This window comes from Haliaeetus albicilla, chromosome 4 (assembly GCF_947461875.1).
Source record: "Haliaeetus albicilla chromosome 4, bHalAlb1.1, whole genome shotgun sequence".
Taxonomy (NCBI): domain Eukaryota; kingdom Metazoa; phylum Chordata; class Aves; order Accipitriformes; family Accipitridae; genus Haliaeetus; species Haliaeetus albicilla.
In genome coordinates, this window is record NC_091486.1 from 19,368,675 (window position 1) to 19,384,077 (window position 15,403).

The following is a 15,403-nucleotide window of genomic DNA, read 5'->3' on the forward strand; positions in this document are numbered from 1 at the left end:
TTATTAATACTTCCAGAGACTAGCTGAAACTGTAATGCTTGAAAATCTCTACTCAACTGTTAAGTAGCCCAATAATTCCCTTTCCAGAACAGATAATATCATACATACATTTCCTCAGCCCTTATACATTGTATTAAACATCTATTGCTTTCATCCTGTTTTCTCCATTTTATCTCCACACCCTTATTTATACTTTCTGGCAAAAATATGTACAAAATTTCCGTATTACTAAGGTCAGATTAATGAAGCTGTAGTGCAAGGTCACTTTTTCCTCTGCTCTTCTCTCTCCTTTGTTTTGGCAGATCTTTTAAGAAAAACTTCCTCCTGTACTTGAAATGTAATTTGCTCATTCTTTCAGCATTTTAGGGTGGATAACAGATATTGTTCCACTATGGGCCTACTATGCTCTGGATTTACTTCTCAAGTTTGTAAATGTTAGCTTTAATCTCTACCCCATCCTTGCCACATACCAGGCCCCCTTTTAGTTGTGTAGAAGAAACTTTCAGCCTTTCAAATTTTGTTTACAGATGGTAAATGTGTAGACTTGACAAATATGACTGCATCCTCTGCTTCTTGGTTCCCAAGATACTGTTTTCATTGATGATCTGGTATGGTGGGGTCTTCTTCCCCTATGACCTTCACTGTCCTTGCTCACTCCTAATATCTTTTTTTTTGTGAAGGATTTATTAATCCAATAAGGTGCTAACACCCTTCTCTACTTACAGTACAAAGTGCAGATTTTTAAAATAGTATTTAAATTAAAGAAATTTTAATACTTAGATTTGGAACCTTCATCCACTTGACATCGCTAACTAGTTTCCTTAGGTACAACACTTCAGAAGGACAAATTTTGAGAAACTAACAGGCCTATTCTTGTTTATTCTTTCACTTATTTTCAATTTAATCAACTTGGGATAACTTTAGCTAGGTTATTTTCTACAACCAGCTGCTCTATGTCATCACTACCTAACAAAGACCACCTAGAATAGCATCATGGTAGTCCAGTGACTGCTTAGTGATGAAATCTGCCAGCTATTACACCCTGGAATAACTGGCTCTACTGTTATCAGTAACATTTGCTTTATACTCTATTTCTGAGCAGTTAAAGTCTCCTGCAATGAGACAATGCTTGGAAGCTTCTCTTTCAGCTTGTAGTCATCTACAGTGTTAGATATATGTGTAACAGTTCCTTAGTGGTCCTTCAGAAGACCTTTAGTTTGACAAATTCCATTCTGCCCATGCCACCTCTCTCTGTAAGTGACTTCATTGTTACCGAGTGTACCTCTGTTTTTATTTCTAGTTTTCTTAACAGTGTACACACTGGTTTAAGTGCATTTCAGTCATCGATTACTTATCCACCATACTTAGCTGTTCTTGGGAGATTCAGGGTCATCCTGGGTGCTGCAGTTTGCACACAATTTTTGTACACAAGCACCTCAGTTCATCTTCTATGATAATGTGCAAAATTTTTAATTACATTACTCATATCCCTTTTATTCCTGACACCCAGGCCATTCACATCACGTTCCCACCTGTGTCAGTACTGATACTTCCTGTCCATTTTGCTCCCATCTATTTCTTTCCCCCTCCATATATTCACCGCTTTCTGCTTTTCAGAAGCAGGTGTGGAAGTTACTTACAGGTCTCCTGCAACCACCTCTCCTATTTACTAGCTTACAATCCTTTTACTGGTTATACTGATATATGAATATATATTGTTATCATGTATTATTTTGTAGTATGCTACATGATGTAATCATGTTCTACTATATTGGTATCAATTATAGCAATCTTGGTTCCGGAAAATTAATACCACGTTTTCTCTGATGGAGTTCATCTAGTTTGTGTGAAAAATCCTCTTTCCTCTCAAAAGTTAAATGCCTTACAACACTCCTCATAACATCAATTCTTAAGACATCTGCTGCTCTTTATTATCTTGCCTGCTTTAACACACCCTCTTCAGGAATGAAACGCTGCAGTGGGAGCTTTTCCTTCAGGACAAACTTACTCACACAGATTTCCCCTGTTTTGTGTTCTTCTCAGTGCTCCCTCCTTCAGTCTTTTATCCTACAATGTGAGCTGGTACAAAGTTAAATTTCATCCCAGAGATGACTGCATGGCCACAGACACTAAAATGGCATCTGTTTTATAAATGGAATAAATAATAAAACCGCACACACGTACTGTGTGTGCATCTGCCTGGCATACAATCATTTTAGCTTGAAATGATGCTGCAGTAGTACCGCTGACTTCACATTTTATGGGGCAGTTTTAAAATCGCTTCAGTTAGTTACAATAAATGTATTTTTGAATGAAAGAGATAAAGTGAAAGCTTGAATATCCTTTTGAACTTGAGTAACTGTGTGAGATGTCTCGTCAGTTGTCCTGGAGATATTTTAGTCATTGGGAGTTAATCGTTACCTGAAACTATGTGAAAAACCTATTCAAAGCCAGTCTACAATATGGTGTTGTGTTAGGGAAGAAATGCAGACGTTGAGTCATAGCTGTCAGTTATTCATTATACTTCAGTCAGTTATGATGTGATTCTTTCCAACATTATTCTTGCTTTTGATTTACAGTAAGATACTGATCTGGTGGGCGGGACTTTCTCAATTAGAGCAAGACCCTGCTGACCCTAATCAGGAGAGACTTTTGAGTGTCTAACTACCATAAGGGCTCTACAAAATTTTAAAACTGTATGAAAAATATACATAAGCATAGAGAGGTTAACAAGTTCACGTTGATTTGGAAGAGGCATCGGAATGGCCTTTTACATCAGAGAATAATAGTTGTGCTCAGTAACGTCTGAGAGCAACAGAAGAGACCAAGGAAGAATTCAAACAGGTCAAACACTGGTGCTGCGGATGCATGCGGGGACCATGCCAAGCCATGAATGTGGTTATAAGCAAACCTCCAGGGAACAGCGAACACAGGTCTTGGGCTAACACAGGAGGCACCTTACTCTGCATTTTACATAGACACAGTTAAGGGCAAACTGGTTCCTAACTTGGGCACATCAGGTGCTCACTGCTACACAGAAGAAATCTGGGCCAGACAAAAGTCGTCAATCCAAGATATTGTTTGTTCTTTTTATTTTTCAGCTGTGTTTCTGGACTTTGAAGGTAGGGAAGTTCCTCTCTTGCTCTGTATAGTGTGTGAACTTCCTTGCATGTAGGAAAAACACAAATGCCTTCTTCTGCCTGTGTCATGCTAACCTGAAGATAAAAAGGGTACATGACCTACAAGTCAAAATCATGGTAACAATTTCAAGCAAGTTTATCTAATAAATAGTGCCAGCAGTGGACTGAATATGCTAATAATGTCTTGTGGAAAGTACATATTTGTCATGTTCTCATGATGTCATAATTTTCTGTCTCATTTTGTGAAAGCTGCTAAATATTTATGGTTTTAAACATATACAAAAGCAAACAAAACCATTGCAGTTATTTATTCAGACTGTTCTGAGACATAACTACTCACAGTGCCTGCGCAGTCACATTACTGATAAAACCACTAAATTTTACTAGCTCTCCTTCATCATCAGTTTGCTCATGTGGGGTAATAAAGCCTATTTTTCCTTCATCCTGAACTGGTATTTATGTTCTCATATGTTATCATCTGATTCATCCTTACCACTTTTATAGGAGTATTTTTCTTTTCTTCCCCTGCTGCTTCAAAAACCCCCTCTTAGGGTTATTTGCTATGCTTGTGTATTGAGCAATGATAGTTTGATTTAGCTTGTGCTTCTGAACTTACATATTAATGAATCTTTCAAGTCTTGGCCTTTTGCTTACATTCTTCTAAGTTCACAGTCTTCATAGCATAGCATTTTCTTTATGACCCAGGTACTGTGCTGCTTCTGTTGTTATAGTAATGCTTGAGGAAGATTGTTCCTTGGAAGAAATTGCTCCTCTCTTGCAACCAGAACTGGTCCAGGCTCGGGGTCAGACAGAGCATCACAAGCTCCAACCTGGGCAGCTTTCCTGGCTGAAGAAATTCCTTAGTGGAAATTCCTTGTGGGAGAAATCTGTCAACCTCTTTCTGTTTGTAATGTCTGTTAATATTCTGAATAACAGCACAGGCATCACAGAGGCCTTGATTTGATTCTACAAGGACAGCAGGTAAATACTGCCAGAAAAATAACAGTCTCATGTCAGGAACAGGGGATTTCCAAATCTGAGCCCGAAAGCCTGGGTGGAGGAGAGCCAAGCACAGGGGGTGTGGAAGCCAGGAAGAGGTCAGAGAGGGAGCAAAGCTTGCTGAAGCTGATTTGAAACAACCATTTGAGGTACAGGCTGTGGTTTTAATCCCCATTGCTACTGGATGAGAGGAATTGCTGCTAGCATGGCACTGTGGGACCAAAGGGGGCAAGAAGCATCTTCTTCTGATGATAAGGATCATCATTACAAGTAGGTTTTCTGTCCTGGGAAGGACAGCAGGATTTGCAGTCCTATCCTCTAGACAGTTCTGCTAAGGAAGGAAAAACCAGTCTCTATATGACCTTAGTAAGACACCTCTGCAGACACAGCCAGGAGGCTTTATCATACAAGTGCTGTTCCTAGGTAGGCTGGCAGGGTCTCCTATCAGGGGCAGCTAGCGCTAAATGAAACCTCGTTTTGATCAGGCTCTACCTCCCAGCTGAGAAGCTTGCAGATGGCCAAGTATTGCCTTGTCACAGCCTTCAGGCTGTCTGGGTGCCAGCAATGGGAAACAAACCCTAACGGAGAAACCTGACCTCAGCTTTGCACCTCTGTACTCCTGAGAAAAGGATGAGAACTGCTGCAAGAGCAGCGATGCTCCGGCTCTGCTGGTCTGCTGAACTCACCCCAGCTGCTTCCGTTCTTACTGGAAAAAAGCGCTGGGCAAGTGTACGGGAAAATTCAACGCATTAATTTGTGTTTTCTTATATATAGGACACCAGAGAGCAAGTCGGATGAGAGTTTTGAATGCCACTGAAATGCTGACCATGTTACAGAAGTCTGATTTAAGAGGCATATTCCTATCTTCCTAAACTTTCAAAATAAAATGTTAATGACAGGACAGGCATGTGACGAGTTTCCCCAAGCCACAACACTCTTAACAGATAGTGTGAATATTTTAATTAAAGCTTTGACAGAGAAGTAGATCGGGACTACTGTATCATTTTCCTTTCATGGCATGCTTCAGCAAGCTGATGCAGATTGCTAGGTCGATAAGATATATCAATATTATAAGACACACCATGTGTCAGGCCGAACATATTAAAGGCTGATGTTAAATTTTAATGCAGGTAATGAATCACTCAAACTTCTTCAGCCATCCAGAATTAATATGAAAAGTATGAGTAATAAGAGGGTTTTTGCTTCGTTTTTATACAAGCAAGGGGATGAGGCACCTGAACAAAGGTTCATATAAGACAGCAACTTAAACTCTGTTCATGTTGGAATGGTTCAGATATTTAGATCATGACACAGAAAAATCTACATTTGCATTTTGTTGAAGACCTCGCCATAGCTTTCTGAGAACTAAAATTTTGACAACTTGATTTGGGGGGGAGCCTGTTTAAGACCATCAAGTCTGGTTAAAAAAAAATCATCTGTGTATATTAAAAAAACCCTTTTAAAATAAATTATCCCCCACATCTCCCAAAGAGAGAATGGATAATGTTCAAATTGAATGCTACTTTACTCAGTTTTTCTCTTTTTGACCATTTATTGGCAGTTAGCTGAATTTTCTTACAAAGGTATTCAACTGTAATATTATTTTGGGTTAGATCTCAACAACAAACTCAGTCACTAACGTGACTCACTGCATTGATTGGTCCTTGACTTTACTGGCACTAACAAGGACTGTATGCCCTACAAATTGTAATAAGTACTTACATGATCTTGCATACTTTGGACAATATGTTATCATGTTTCATCATTCTTTATCTGTCTATTTTTGCCGATTTTGTTTCTTTTATAGCTTACCTCTGTCTAGACCAACACACAACTCCTTATAAACACAAGCTTAATCATACCTAGACATGCAAGCTCAGCTAGGCAAATAGGTGATGTTCTCTAACATTTCTCATCAGATTAGCAGTTTCCCTTTCTATTTCAGTAGCATGGAAATATTTTGTTCTCAGAAAAAAAGCTTTATTTTTTCCTCCTAATTGTAGGATGTGTGTTGATGAAGTATCTGATGATGACTTTCACTGCGGACTGTTATTAAAAGTACTTGCTGCAATAAGATTACTCATTCACTTTCTGCACATTTTTATTAGGCCTGTGGTACCTCAGAACCTGCGTCTGTCACTGGGGACGGCACAGAAGCACTCACTGAGCTCTACAGCTCTGCCAGAAGGAAGGGGACCGTTTTTTGGCATCCTGAATAGCAGTAGCTCTAGAGTGAAAGACCATTGTTCAAAAATGGCACAATCGGAGATGGTGGCACAACAAAAGAAGCGCTGAGAGCATTGCAGCCAGAGACGCAAGTAACAGGTCTATTCATAGCAGTGCTTTTCCCCAGGGGATGGCGTCTTGCGAGTGACTTCATTAACTGCTGACAGCAGACAGACTGCACTGCGCTGGGAGTGAAAGAGAAACACTCGTCAGATGGCCCCAGCCACAACTGAGGAAACGCACGGAAAAGATAACTGGCAAGTGTGGTGCTTTCCTCACTGTTCAGAAGTTAGCCACATCCCTAAATGTAACGCTTTATTCCTTTTCTTTCGGCAGGGCAATCTTCTCGTGTACAGACTCACTGTTTGCACAAAGGGTGCTGCTGTCGATTTAATGTGCTCTTGTAAACTTCCCAGGCTGTGGAAGGTGGGGTCTGAATTCCAGATCAGTTGCTAATTGTAAGGAAACCCCCCAAATATCTTGGCATTTGTTACTTTTAATAGTTAGGAGAAGACACCTACCAAACCTTGTTACATGTCATTTAATGCCATGCTGTGTTTGAGCTCTCGCACTGCATGCAATAGAACTTGCCTCGCTGTGTGGCCAGCAGGCTGTGCACTCTCTTTGGCATCTCCAGCACATTTACTCACAGAAACAGGGTCGCACACCCCAAACAACCTATATCCTTAGAACCAGGGATCCCCACTCCCTCCCCAAGCTTAAAAACATCCATCCCTACTGAACCGACCTTGAGGGTGTTTGCCTGCAGGTGCTCTCCGCACTCAAAAGATCATAGTAACAGCTAAACAGCTGATAAGCTGAAATACAAGGTTTTCTACACACAATTACTTCCTACTTTGCTCCAAAAATATACAGAAAACCACATCAGCTTACCTGCTGTTCCCCAGTACACTTGAGCATTTTTCGGGTGCAGAGCAGACTCTCCGACATTGCAGCCATACTTGCGCTGCAACTGAGCTTTCCACTGGATCACAGGGAGCTTCTCTTTCTCCGCATGGCAGCTGCCTTGCTCCTTGCCAGCCCTGAAGCCAAGCCTCCTTTTTTAAATGCACACCACCATCCTGCTCCTTCTAACTTCGGTTTTCTCTGCGAATTTTCCAGGCTTACCGGGTGTCTGTGTTTCAAACATTAATACCTTGATTATTCGCTTTCTTTAGCAGGTTTTCTACTCTCCAAATGCTATGGCCTCTAGAAAATTTGAAGAAAACTGGCCTAAAATACTGTTAGTCAAAAGTCCTATTCTTCTCAGAGGAAACACTAATAGTCCTTCATAACCAAGTAGGCTATTTATAGGACTGGTGACAGTGTGTCTAACCCCACAGTACAATGAGCGTGAGGCAGTCCACACGAGACATGATGATACAGGCTGTTCGTAAAATCAAAACTGGAATTTGTGTGCTGTACGTTAATAGTGATTTAAGCAACCACTTTCTTTCCCCACTCCAGAGGGAAGATATGAAAGCCCTCTTAGCACAGGGACACATAGCACAACGTCACTGGAATAATTAATCCATTATTTTAAAGAGTAACATTGAAGTTATTCTGATTTTTAAAACTTTTATACTTGTTATAATCCTAATCTACTCCCTTTCTGCAATGCAGTGGTTCCACTTCTCGCGCACTTGCTTTCTGCCCAGGTCACACACACTTTCTGAAGGTGCTTCTTCCCCATAAACTACGTTGCAGGTTCATCTTAACAGACTTAAAACTAGGTTCTTTGACCTGAGTAGCAGAATACGATTAGCTTGGGATAAACAACAGATGAATCCCAGACAAAACCAGAAATGGCAGGGAGGCAGAATTACCTTAGGGAATGAGCAAGGAAGCGTCAGTACTGGCCAGGTTGTGAATCAGAGCAACAAACAGCTATAACGCTCTTTTCTAAGGTACTAACTGGGAAGCTGAGCACAAAGAGCAGAAGCATCCCAGCATATACATTATTCCTCTGGGCAGGAGATGAGGAGCTGGGGGAGCACTGTAAGGAAAGGGAAAGGACACAGAGAGCAGATAGGGATGAGATGAGGATCTAACGTAGGGTTAGGGATGCACTTAGTGGAGGATTGGAAAAACCTGAGAAGAGGCAGGGAAAGGGCATTACTTGGAGCAGGTCTGGGAGCTGTGGTGCCTGGGGCACCCTGCGGGGGCACAGTGGGGTCAGCAGCCCACTTGCCCCTTCCCCATGGCCAGGCTGCCCAGCTACAGGGCCAGAGGAGCCCGGTGCCGACCCCATGAGCCTCAGCCCCAGCTGGGGACCCCTCACCACCAGTGCTGCCACTTTCCCTCTACCTACAGTGATAAATAAAGCTACCAGCCCATCTCTGCAAGACCCAAGTAGGAAGATAACAACCAGCTCGTGCTCCACCCTCCCTCATCATGTCCTCCCCACCCTGCCCGGGGCACAGCCCTTTGGGCTGATGCACACAGGTCGGGAGGCAAGGGGACCCCGTGCTGATCTCCCCGTGCTGCAAGCGCGCGGGGGGTGCTGCCACAGGATAAACGCCTCCTGTTGTCCTCTCCCCCTCCCTGCCTTCGAAGAAGTGAAATCCCTCAGCAAACTTCACTCCCCTTGTGCCAGTGGGTGACTCCCACCAGCGAGCTGGCGGCAGAGCCCCTGCGGCAGCTGTGGGGTCCCTCAGAGGGCGGGCGATGTGGGGTGCTGCAGGGCACCTCCACAACGCTCTGCCCCGCTCCAGCTCTTCTCAGCCTGTCCCTGTCCTGAGCCACCCTCAGACGGGGCCAGCTGAGCTGCAACGTGGCACTGGGTCAGGACCATGCCTGGAGAGCAGACCCCGGGGAGGTATGCTGTGGGGACCGCTGGAGGTTACTTCTTTCACGTCAGCGTCACCCACGCCTGCGTCTGCTTTTTTGACAGAAAGTTGCCTTGGGCCAGAGATGTCTCTGCATTCAGTCCAGCCTGTGCTGGGGCGTGAAAAGACAGTGGTGGAAGGCAATTTCCTCCCAGAACATCCAAGCTGCGGAGGTGTTTCAGAAGGAAGGGAGAAGGGGAACAAATGACAAGCAGAAAGGCTTCAGAGAGCCAGGCATGAACCCAAAGCGGAATTGATAGGAGAGGCAGTAAGGTCAGAGTAGGAGTAGTAGGTTATACTGTAAGAGAAGAGTCCCTTAGAATTGGAGGGAAAAACTAGCAGAGGACAAATTTTGCTCTGAAGGACCAGTAACACTCGTTGCCCCCTATAGCCCACCTCATGGCTTTTCATTGATATGTCCCTGGCAGCTAATTAGGGCCTAAAGTTGTAAACTGGCAGCTGATTAGGGGGCCAGAAGCACCTGGAGAACATGGATGTGGAAGGACGCAGCAAGAAAGCCCACCACGCTTCTCCAGCCGGGAGCCGCGCGGGGTGGGAGGCACTTCCCTGCTCTCCCCCATTTCTGGCTGTCAGCTGCAGCGAGTGCGATGCAGCGAGTCACCCATCGCCTTGGCAAGCCGTGTCTGGCGTGTGGGGTCACCGAGCAGCGCGTCCGCGATGTGCCAAAAGTGCAGGCAGCGGGTGAGACCCAGCGTGTGGGCAGCACCAGAGTTCTCCCCTGGCCTCACACAAACCCAGCAGCCTAGCTCCGTGTAACAGGCGCTGATTAGCGTTTGTGTGTAATTATATAATACAAATCATAAAGACCATTTTCTCGGGCTTTTACCATCAATGTGGCACTAGAACTGTGACACACTAGGGGTTTCTACCGCGTGCCCTTGAAAAGGGAATTTAAATGTCTACAGAATGACTTTCTAATAATAATTGGCAATAAAACTTCTCTACTGAACTTCTGGGCCATGGTCAGTACAGTGGAAAAGTACAATATTCCATTATGATCGTTTTAGCATAAAAGTACTGTTAATTTGTCAAAAGATACTGGACAAAAACCTGTAGATACCAGGTAGTTTATTAGATCTGAGAGTATTTTTGCTTGGGTTTAGTATTTTTATTTACTTAAATAAGTGTAGTCTCTTCCTAAGTGCAGCTTGCCAAAACCTCCTTTCAGTAGAGTGTTTCTAGCTACATTTTTAGCACATTATTCTTTCACTTTCTTTTTTAATCTGATGATTCAAGGAGGATAGGTGTGCAAAATCTGACCAGCCAGTAAGCCAGACACGTGCTGAGGAGGACAGAATATCCTTATTTCTCATTATGGGGCCCACAGGCATGCAACTCAGGTTGCCAGTGCATTGTTGTGGCACATCTTAACTTTTGTGCACCACTTTAATACCAAGGTTGCTGCAGATGATAACCGTGAGCTGTACTTGTCCCACAGGTGGTATCTACTTTCCCTTTTTGGAGGAAGCATTACATAAACAACAAAGTGAGACGAATTTAGACTTTGATACCCAGACTTGCCATCTAATAGGTGGGACTGAGTCAAGACTAAAAAAGCAATGGACATTAACAGAATTAGTATGATTAACAGCTCTGGGGAAATAATTTTCAAAGCTGTCTCATTAGCAGTACCTGAAGATGCATTTGAGGGTTTTCTGAATTATATAAAAAATTCACATGAAAAGAGAAAGACTGAGCCTTTCTGTATTGGGTTTGCCCCCCACACCTTCCAATCGAGATGGTTGGATTTTGCCTTTGATTCCTGGAGGAGTATATTGCTAATAGCTAGAACCGAGTTTGTCCTTAGATACGTACCGCAGAGAAAAGATTACCCAAGTTGTCTGCAGTGGTAGCAACTCATTACCATCATTTTTCTTTTTTCTTCATACAGGCACAGAATTAGAAGATTAATTTCCTTCTTAAATAAAGATCTGAGGCTAGATTAATCCCATATATAATTCTGTAACTTCTGATCCTGTTGATCGATTATATTTCTTCAATAATCCATAAGGATCAAGAGTCATGGAAAATTTGAAGGGAAAGAGGATGTTTGTTAAACACAACTATATGTGCCTTAATGCACAAACAATAAGTAAGACCAGAAAATATTTTTCCTGTAATAAAATGCAGGTCCCCCCCATCCCCAGAAATTCACTGCTTTTCTTCAGAGCAAACATTGATTGGTAATATACATTTCCCTGAACTAGGTAAAGCTTGCAGCTGCAGGAACAGTGGTGGTAAACCAGAGGATCTAATATGCAATGAACAAATTACAGGTAAAATTATTTTTGACAAGCTCATTGAAATCCAATGCTGTCATCACTTATGACAGGCCACCTCACTGATCGTACTGAATTTGCCTAGATACATCCCTGAGAGCAGAAACTGCAGCTGCTTGGCATAAAAAGTCTAGATATAGAAGCCCAACAAACTCCCACATGAGAACTTCATCAGAGCCTGGAGGATCAACTCCTGTATAGCCCTGCTATGCAAAATTGAGTAATAGAAGTACCTGAATATTCTATGGGACAAATTCTTCTGATGTATATTTATTCAAGATGACCAGAAATGTCAAGCCTGCATTCCTGAAGATACTTACTTAATCTGTCACTGAAACTTTGGGTCAAACTAGTGCTAAATTAAGTCTTATATCACTTTAGATCAGGATGGGCAAATATTGCCTGTACTTGATTTGTAGATATAAAAGATGCTGGAGGTGGTGACTGAAGCAGTTTATGTGTTACTGCTTCTATTACAGTACTACCTGAATCAGAAACAGAACTTTGTGGTAGAAATTGCACAAACATCATTAGACAACTCATACCCAGAAACTCCGTGCAGGTGGATTAATTCCACAGCAACAGAGGTAAATTTTGGGGTGCATACCAGGCACCGAAGTTGCTAGAAAGGGGGCATGGCAACGGGGATGGACTCAAAGCATGATGGAATCTGTAAGTAAACAGCAGCACAAGGGAGTATGGGCTGAGGAGGGGCTTTGTGATGCTACAGGAGTGAATGAGTTCTGCTCCTGCTCTTTGGTAAGGCGACTACTGAGCACTGTGCTGGGGAGAAATGCAGGCACGGTTCCGGGTCTGCCCCAGACCAAGTACAGTGTCATAAATCACTGTTCAGAACAGAATCTAGTATTAAATATATGTAGCTTTATTTTATCAGTCACAAGCCTGAGTGAAATGCAATGCAGTATTAATAGTCTGAAAGTATTAATAAGGAAAATTTAGATCAGTCAAACTATAATATTCGTAATTATTAAAACAATTAACTATCGTACCATGCGGTGAACAATTACAGGTGTTGTGTGGGACCGAGTTCTTAGCAGACACCACAGATCATTTTAGTACAACTTTACAATTGCTTTTTTTAAACATTCTAAATGCAGTAAAATATCTGAAAAAGCCACCATGGGTTTTAGGCTGCATAAATGGACTATGACCTTCACTCATGTTTAAAAAATAAAAGATATTAAAGTGATGCATAGTTACAGCAACCCTGACAAAACAGCTAAACTTCAAGCATACTATTTTCATAGCCAAATCAATTTCTGAAAAACCTTACAAAGTAAAGGATATGCCAGTAAACCTTTCATGTCATTTACTCAAATTACCAAAAGAAATGAGCATTCACAAACTTATCTATATTTCAGAATGACTTACGTTCTCTTTTGCAGTCAGCATCAGTATTTTATCAAGAAACTTGTTGGAACCACAGAATAATTATTTATAAATAATTTTTTAATTCATCGGTTGCATGTATTTTTTGTATTCTTAGCTGCAAATTACGGTGATAATAGGAACAGACGCAGAATAAGTGCTATGAAGCCTTTAACCACACATTGCACTACTTACCATTCAGGACAGACCTTTCAATTCAGAAAGCGCTGAATGCATTACCAGGCCCATTGTCCAAAACCTCTGCTAGACGTATCATTTGTCTCTATCGTGGTAATAAAAAGATTCCTGGCATTCTGGTATTAAGAAACCAGAAGCAATACATTAGTTTTACTTTTCCTCTGCTACTTAAAAATGAACACATATGAGCACATAGTTTAGAAGACTATGAAGATAGTATCCTATTGAATGACAGACTGTCTGGTTGATTTACATGAAATACCAAGTGCTCGTATGAGAAAAGGTTAAAATTAGATTGACGAGCAAATGTGCTACCAGACTGCTGGCTGACAAATGGCAAAGTTATGCCAACGTATTACTTATTCTGGAGGCGCCCAAGCAGCAAGCAGGAGGATAGTAATTCATGTGCTAGAATACATTCACGTTTAGCATAAACAAAGAGTCCTCAGGGTCTGCAACAGAAACATATTAGCTATATGTAATTTATGTCAACAAATAAGTCAGTGGAACAATTTCATTGTTCGATACAGAATTTGAATGACTCCTGTTTTCTTAAGTCAAGAGCAAGCTGCTCTACTATCATTTAAATTAGTTCAGAATAATGCCCTGTTGAATGACTACATTGTTCTTCCAATAAATTGACTATTGTGCTACATCCTCTTTCCTCCTACCAGTCACACAGTGAAAATACAGATTAGTCATGTAGCTTTTCACAGTGGCTCTTAGATTATAGTCTGATTGCTTCTTGGTCACTGCAAAGAGTAGTCTAGTTCAGTGGTGGTAACTACTTTGTCTTTCTCCTTCTTTTCAGCAAGGTCTGCTGAGATCCACGCAGTCAGCTATATTAAAGCTTGTTCACTAAGAAGTGTGGACTAAGGAAAAATTTTAACTTGCCCAACTGGAGGCACTTTGGTTCTTAAAATTCAGCAGTGAATATGCATCCCAAACTGACCTTCGTGCTCTGGGCACTCAGCAGATCTGAAAATAAAGTTCTGTGAGTGATGGGTGCTACAATTAATACATCAGAGACACAGGACACTTCTGTAAGCATTAGCTGTAATGATTAGCAACTGGATAATGGTGACAATGAATAATAACCACAGATGTGTCTCAATTTTGCCTATAAACTGGAAATACAATTCTGAAAGAGACAGAAACAAGTTAAATTACTGATGGCTGCTGTGTTTTAACTCATCCTATACAGCTTAACTAGTTACTACTTAAAATTTAAAAAGCTGTTACTTTATGAAGTGGACAACACAAAACTGTATCTTTCTCCCTTTGGGGTTAATGGAAATTCTGCAGCTTAGTCCTTTGGAATTACAGGTTGGCTATAGAGTGAATTTTTCAATATGTGAACATGAATTAAATAGGAATTTTCAGAGCAGACAATATGGGCTTGAACCTGCTCTTCATTGGAACAACTTTTTGACATTTTGTTAATATGAAACTACGCTAAAGCTTTAACAGACCCAAACCCATTTGCCAACCTGTTTCCTTAGGGAAAAGTGTTCTTATTCCCTTTCAAATCGCCATGACAGACAGCATGTTAGGGGAGGGAGCTAATTGTCCCCATTAGTCATCACCTTGTCAGGATGACTGGCAGTCAGTAGCCTTCAGGCTTGCTTGAAAAGCTAAAGCTAGTTAAGATCTTAAGTCTGGACCGGAGAGACACCTCTAGACCGGCTGCCCCGCAGTGACATCTGAAAAGCTGATCCAGTATTTTCTGCCAGGTCGTTAATATGTCTGGTAGTTTCTTCTTCTTCCAAAACTACTGTCAAGTAACAGAGGAGGGAAAAAAAAGGAATTCAAGGTTTGAATCGCAGCAGGGCCTCCTCCTAGCCTCATCCCCCTGCAATGTTATTCTTGCAAGTGATTGATGACCAGGGATATGCAGGAACAATTTGTTGCTATCTAAAATAATCCACTAGGGTGCAAAATAGCCTCTATAAAAAGAGTAGCCATTTCTGGAAAAATCTCTGCTTTTTAAAGCTATGATATATTGAATGGAATTTACCATCGGAGCCTTCACAAGTAGCTGTTGGAAGCAGTTATTAAAGTAGGTATTAGGCTAGATTCAGATCTTGCGCAAACAGTTGTAGCTCCCGTGAGTACGATCACACTGACAGGCTGGTTTCAGTCCTTTAGGCAAGAGAGAGGCAGAAAAGTGAGAGACGCTAGCAGAGCATCTGCTAGTTAGATCAAAAAAAGTCTGTCTTGTTGGCAGAGCTATTGTCCTTTGGTCACACCAAACCTAATTTGAGTCCTGCTTGCAGCAGCATATAAAACCTGTTACAAACATAGTCATGCTGACATTGAGGTG

General features: G+C 41.8%; 1 protein-coding gene across 1 annotated transcript in view; it reads right to left on the reverse strand.

Annotated features, from left to right (window-relative positions):
• The window catches only part of ITGB6 (integrin subunit beta 6), a 58,721-nt gene extending 44,298 nt beyond the window's left edge, over positions 1-14,423 (reverse strand). Inside the window, exons 1-2 of the mRNA XM_009921686.2 lie at positions 13,078-14,423; positions 7,260-7,500 (exon numbers count right to left, since the gene is read on the reverse strand). The gene's annotated coding sequence lies outside the window, so the exon portion shown is untranslated. The remainder of the gene's footprint in view (positions 1-7,259; positions 7,501-13,077) is intronic.
• Positions 14,424-15,403: the final 980 nt, after the last annotated feature.